Source organism: Phyllobates terribilis, unplaced genomic scaffold (genome assembly GCF_046119375.1).
Source record: "Phyllobates terribilis strain yellow unplaced genomic scaffold, ASM4611937v1 Scaffold_19__1_contigs__length_20705806, whole genome shotgun sequence".
Lineage (NCBI taxonomy): Eukaryota > Metazoa > Chordata > Amphibia > Anura > Dendrobatidae > Phyllobates > Phyllobates terribilis.
In genome coordinates, this window is record NW_027362779.1 from 590,312 (window position 1) to 597,785 (window position 7,474).

Genomic DNA, 7,474 nt, shown 5'->3' on the forward strand with positions numbered 1-7,474 from the left:
ACATTTACAGTGTGTCTTCAGCAAAATGGCGCCAGACAGTGCGGTGCTCCAGCGCCGCACTCCTCCCCCGGCCTCTGGCAGAAGAGGACGCAGCAGCGCTGGAGTACAGAGAAGAAAGGTGAGTATAACTGTTTTTTTTTTTGTGTATGTGTGTACAGTGTGAAAGGGATGAGGGGGCCACACATAACAGGATTGTGGGGTGAGGGGACCATGCATATATCAGGACTGGGGGGTGAGGGGTACCATGCATATATCAGGACTGGGGGGTGAGGGGTACCACACATACCAGGATTGGGGGGTGAGGGGTACCACACATACCAGGATTGGGGGTGAGGGGTACCACACATACCAGGATTGGGGGTGAGGGGTAACACACATACCAAGATTGGGGGTGAGGGGTAAAACACATACCAAGATTGGGGGTGAGGGGTACCACACATACCAGGATTGTGGGGTGAGGGGTACCACGCATACCAGGATTGGGGGGTGAGGGATAACACACATACCACGATTGGGGGTGAGGGGTACCATGCATACCAGCATTGGGCGGTGAGGGGTGCCACACATACCAGGATTGGGGGGTGAGGAGTGCCACACATACCAGGATTGGGCGGTGAGGGGTACCACGCATACCAGGATTTGGGGGGTGAGGGGTGCCACGCATACAAGGATTGCGGGGGTGAGGGGTGCCACGCATACCAGGATTGGGTGGTGAGGGGTAACACGCATACCAGGATTGGGGGGTGAGGGGACCATGCATACCGGGATTGGGGATGAGGGGTGCCACGCATACCGGGATTGGGGATGAGGGGTGCCACACATACAAGGATTGAGGATGAGGGGTGCCACGCATGCCGGGATTGGGGATGAGGGATGCCACGCATGCCAGGATTGGGGATGAGGGGTGCCACGCATGCCGGGATTGGGGATGAGGGGTGCCACGCATGCCGGGATTGGGGATGAGGGGTGCCACACATTCCGGGATTGGGGATGAGGGGTGCCACGCATACCGGGATTGGGGATGAGGGATGGAGTGCCATGCATACCGGGATGAGGGATGGGGTACCATGCATACCAGGATGAGGGATACCATACACACCAGGATAGTGATGAGGGGTACCATACATACCAGGATACGGATGAGGGGTACCATACATACCAGGATAGGGATGAGGGGTGCCACACATACCAGGATAGGGATGAGGGGTGCCACGTATACCAGGATTGGGGGTGAGGGGTGCCACGCATACCAGGATTGGGGGTGAGGGGTGCCACGCATACCAGGATTGGGGGTGAGGGGTACCACGCATACCAGGATTGGATGGTGGGGACAGGATGGGGGCAGCACAAATACAAGGAGGGGGGCAGCACATACCAGCATGGGAGACCATATACCAATAAAAATGCTCGCCACCCGGGCGTAGAACGGGTTCAATAGCTAGTAGTATATATATGCTGAATGCATATACCGTATTTTTCGGACTATAAGACGCACTGGACCATAAGACGTACCTAGGTTTTAGAGGAGGAAAATAGAAAAAAAATGTAAGCAAAAAATGTGGTCATTATGCCCTGTTAAGGGGGAGGGGGTCTGCTGCTTACACTGTTATAGGGGTAATGTCCCCCAATTCTGTTAATATCCCCCATCCTGGTATATTTATATATACACTGCTCAAAAAAATAAAGGGAACACTGAAATAACACATCCTAGATCTGAATGAATGAAATATTCTCATTGAATACTGTGTTCTGTACAAAGCTGAATGTGCTGAAAACAAAATCACACAAAAATCATCAATGGAAATCACATTTATTAACCAATGGAGGCCTGGATTTGGAGTCACCCCCAAAATTAAAGTGGAAAAACACACTACAGGCTCATTCAACTTTGATGTAATGTCCTTAAAACAAGTCAAAATGAGTCTCAGTATTGTGTGTGGCCTCCACGTGCCTGTATGACCTCCCTACAATGCCTGGGCATGCTCCTGATGAGGTTGCGGATGGTCTCCTGTGGGATCTCCTCCCAGACCTGGACTAAAGCATCCGCCAACTCCTGGACAGTCTGTGGTGCAACGTGACGTTGGTGGATGGAGCGAGACATGATATCCCAGATGTGCTCAATCGGATTCAGGTCTGGGGAACGGGCGGGCCAGTCCATAACCTCAATGCCTTCATCTTGCAGGAACTGCTGACACACTCCAGCCACATGAGGTCTGGCATTGTCCTGCATTAGGAGGAACCCAGGGCCAACCGCACCAGCACATGGTCTCACAAGGGGTCTGAGGATCTCATCTCGGTACCTAATGGCAGTCAGGCTACCTCTGGCGAGCACGTGGAGGGCTGTGCGGCCCTCCAAAGAAATGCCACCCCACACCATTACTGACCCACTGCCAAACCGGTCATGCTGAAGGATGTTGCAGGCAGCAGATCGCTCTCCACGGCGTCTCCAGACTCTGTCACGTCTGTCACATGTGCTCAGTGTGAACCGGCTTTCATCTGTGAAGAGCACAGGGTGCCAGTGGCGACTTTGCCAATCCTGGTGTTCTGTGGCAAATGCAAAGCGTCCTGCACGGTGTTGGGCTGTGAGCACAACCCCCATCTGTGGACGTCGGGCCCTCATACCACCGTTATGGAGTGGGTTTCTAACCGTTTGTGCAGACACATCCACATTTGTGGTCAGCTGGAGGTCATTTTTTAGGGCTCTGGCAGTGCTCCTCCTGTTCCTCCTTGCACAAAGGCGGAGGTAGTGGTCCTGCTGCTGGGTTGTTGCCCTCCTACGGCCCCCTCCACGTCTCCTGGTGTACTGGCCTGTCTCCTGGTAGCGCCTCCAGCCTCTGGACACTACGCTGACAGACACAGCAAACCTTCTTTCCACAGCACGCATTGATGTGCCATCCTGGAAGAGCTGCACTACTTGAGCAACTTCTGTGGGTTGTAGAGTCCATCTCAAGCTACCACTAGTGTGAGAGCACAACCAACATTCAAAATTGACCAAAACATCAGCCAGAAAGCATTGGTACTGAGATGTGGTCTGTGGTCCCAACCTGCAGAACCACTCCTTTATTGAGAGTGTTTTGATAATTGCCAATAATTTCCATCTATTGTCTATTCCATTTGCACAGCAGCATGTGAAATTGATTGTCAATCAGTGTTGCTTCCTAAGTGGACAGTTTGATGTCACGGAAGTTTGATTTACTTGGAGTTATATTCTGTAGTTTAAGTGTTCCCTTTATTTTTTTGAGTAGTGTACATATATATATATATATATATATATATATATATACTGTGGCTCTGGGTGTTGGGGGGAACGGCAGTGGCGGAGGAGCGGGGCACAGAAGGCAGCTGCCACCTGCTGCAGCCTACACCTGAACGGGATTCGGGCATATGATCTGACGTGGCCATAGACTATAATGGTCCAGACAGAGTGAATGTGCCCTCTGTCGTGCATCAGGTGTGTACGCCTACTGGAGGCGCAGTCTACTAAGCCTATGGCCTCGTCAGCACACACTACCGAATCCAGTTTTGTGAGGGAGTTCGCACCAAAGCCCCGACTGGTCCATGTGAAACTCCGTAAGGAAGAATGATGAGATACATACCTGCATAGACAGAGTATGAGAGTGATGAATGGATGGATAGATGGGGGCATTTTTGTCAGGTTTACACAGTGGCTGTTGGGCTCGAAAGAAATCACTTTGTGCAAACGTTGTCCTTATAGTCATGATTCCTTTTTCAGACCCCACTGCTCCACAATTTTACCACGGCTCCCAGGAGGCTTCAGCCGCGCTCAACAGATTCGTCAACTTTCACAGAAGTCCAGTAGGTTCTGCCCTATTTCTGGAAACCTCCATATGGCAAATATGGATGAGACAGACGGATGATTAGATGGATGTCTGAGAAGAGGGCGCCCTGATAATGAGCATATATTACAAAGCCAGTACAAAAACAACAGGGGTCCCGGACCCTGGCCGTGTAGACTGATAACTGGTGTACTGCACTTACTGGGAGACATTAAGTCATAGGGGCCACACCAGGCAGGGACCCGATATTACAGGGTGGCAGGAGGGCGACTATTGCAAACAACATAATTAGAGCTATGGGCCCTTATGTGCAGAGTATTCAGGGGCCCCATTATGCAATGCAGGCGGGATACAGAGTCCCAGCAGAGCTTATATATCAGGTGTAAGGGCCACATAGTAATGGTATCAGGGGCCCCAGCAGCTGCCTGTACTTAGCTCCTATATATCAGGTGTAAGGGCCACATAGTAAAGGTATCAGGGGCCCCAGCAGCTGCCTGTACTCAGCTCCTATATATCAGGTGTAAGGGCCACATAGTAATGGTATCAGGGGCCCCAGCAGCCGCCTGTATTCAGCTCCTATATATCAGATATAAGGGCCACATAGTAATGGTATCAGGGGCCCCAGCAGCCGCCTGTACTCAGCTCCTATATATCAGGTGTAAGGGCCACATAGTAATGGTATCAGGGGCCCCAGCAGCCGCCTGTACTCAGCTCCTATATATCAGGTGTAAGGGCCACATAGTAATGGTATCAGGGGCCCCAGCAACCACCTGTACTCAGCTCCTATATATCTGGTGTAAGGGCCACATAGTAATGGTATCAGGGGCCCCAGCAGCTGCCTGTACTCAGCTCCTATATATCAGGTGTAAGGGCCACATAGTAATGGTATCAGGGGCCACAGCAGCCGCCTGTACTCAGCTCCTATATATCAGATGTAAGGGCCACATAGTAATGGTATCAGGGGCCCCAGCAGCTGCCTGTACTCAGCTCCTATATATCAGGTGTAAGGGCCACATAGTAATGGTATCAGGGGCCCCAGCAGCTGCCTGTACTCAGCCCTTATATATCAGATGCAAGGGCCACATAGTAATGGTATCAGGGGCCCCGGCAGCCGCCTGTACTCAGCTCCTATATATCAGGTGTAAGGGCCACATAGTAATGGTATCAGGGGCCCCAGCAGCCGCCTGTACTCAGCCCTTATATATCAGGTGTAAGGGCCACATAGTAATGGTATCAGGGGCCCCAGCAGCCACCTGTACTCAGCCCTTATATATCAGGTGTAAGGGCCACATAGTAATGGTATCAGGGGCCCCAGCAGCCGCCTGTACTCAGCTCCTATATATCAGGTGTAAGGGCCACATAGTAATGGTATCAGGGGCCCCAGCAGCTGCCTGTACTCAGCCCTTATATATCAGGTGTAAGGGCCACATAGTAATGGTATCAGGGGCCCCAGCAGCCGCCTGTACTCAGCTCCTATATATCAGGTGTAAGGGCCACATAGTAATGGTATCAGGGGCCACAGCAGCCGCCTGTACTCAGCTCCTATATATCAGGTGTAAGGGCCACATAGTAATGGTATCAGGGGCCCCAGCAGCCGCCTGTACTCAGCTCCTATATATCAGGTGTAAGGGCCACATAGTAATGGTATCAGGGGCCACAGCAGCCGCCTGTACTCAGCTCCTATATATCAGGTGTAAGGGCCACATAGTAATGGTATCAGGGGCCCCAGCAGCCGCCTGTACTCAGCTCCTATATATCAGGTGTAAGGGCCACATAGTAATGGTATCAGGGGCCCCAGCAGCTGCCTGTACTCAGCCCTTATATATCAGGTGTAAGGGCCACATAGTAATGGTATCAGGGGCCCCAGCAGCTGCCTGTACTCAGCTCCTATATATCAGGTGTAAGGGCCACATAGTAATGGTATCAGGGGCCACAGCAGCCGCCTGTACTCAGCTCCTATATATCAGGTGTAAGGGCCACATAGTAATGGTATCAGGGGCCCCAGCAGCCGCCTGTACTCAGCCCTTATATATCAGGTGTAAGGGCCACATAGTAATGGTATCAGGGGCCCCAGCAGCCACCTGTACTCAGCCCTTATATATCAGGTGTAAGGGCCACATAGTAATGGTATCAGGGGCCCCAGCAGCAGCCTGTACTCAGCTCCTATATATCAGGTGTAAGGGCCACATAGTAATGGTATCAGGGGCCCCAGCAGCCGCCTGTACTCAGCTCCTATATATCAGGTGTAAGGGCCACATAGTAATGGTATCAGGGGCCCCAGCAGCAGCCTGTACTCAGCTCCTATATATCAGGTGTAAGGGCCACATAGTAATTGTATCAGAGGCCCCAGCAGCCGCCTGTACTCAGCTCCTATATATCAGGTGTAAGGGCCACATAGTAATGGTATCAGGGGCCCCAGCAGCTGCCTGTACTCAGCCCTTATATATCAGATGCAAGGGCCACATAGTAATGGTATCAGGGGCCCCGGCAGCCGCCTGTACTCAGCTCCTATATATGAGGTGTAAGGGCCACATAGTAATGGTATCAGGGGCCCCAGCAGCCGCCTGTACTCAGCTCCTATATATCAGGTGTAAGGGCCACATAGTAATGGTATCAGGGGCCCCAGCAGCCGCCTGTACTCAGCTCCTATATATCAGGTGTAAGGGCCACATAGTAATGGTATCAGGGGCCACAGCAGCCGCCTGTACTCAGCTCCTATATATCAGGTGTAAGGGCCACATAGTAATGGTATCAGGGGCCCCAGCAGCCGCCTGTACTCAGCCCTTATATATCAGGTTTAAGGGCCACATAGTAATGGTATCAGGGGCCACAGCAGCAGCCTGTACTCAGCTCCTATATATCAGGTGTAAGGGCCACATAGTAATGGTATCAGGGGCCCCAGCAGCCGCCTGTACTCAGCCCTTATATATCAGGTTTAAGGGCCACATAGTAATGGTATCAGGGGCCACAGCAGCAGCCTGTACTCAGCCCTTATATATCAGGTGTAAGGGCCACATAGTAATGGTATCAGGGGCCCCAGCAGCAGCCTGTACTCAGCTCCTATATATCAGGTGTAAGGGCCACATAGTAATTGTATCAGGGGCCCCAGCAGCAGCCTGTACTCAGCTCCTATATATCAGGTGTAAGGGCCACATAGTATTGGTATCAGGGGCCCCAGCAGCCGCCTGTACTCAGCTCCTATATATCAGGTGTAAGGGCCACATAGTAATGGTATCAGGGGCCCCAGCAGCAGCCTGTACTCAGCTCCTATATATGAGGTGTAAGGGCCACATAGTAATGGTATCAGGGGCCCCAGCAGCCGCCTGTACTCAGCTCCTATATATCAGGTGTAACAGACCCCAAGACACAGCAGTGGGGGTCGCACCATGGAGAGCGGCATAGGGGCCCCTGATCAGCCCATAACAACCTGCACTGCGGCGATGCGACCAGCAGGGGGCAGCGCACACAGCACCAATCACCCACCTGTCTCTCTGCTCCTCTCTCACAACACTGCCTGCAACTTCCGGCTTCCGAATGCGGAGATGGAGTCGCGTCTACCACTGATCTGAGCACTGGGGGGGAACTGCAGCGGCCGCTCTTACTCTGTCCCGTCACTGATCGCAGCCGCATCTTTATTTTACCTATCAGTTCATTAAATATCTGCACTTTTACAAACA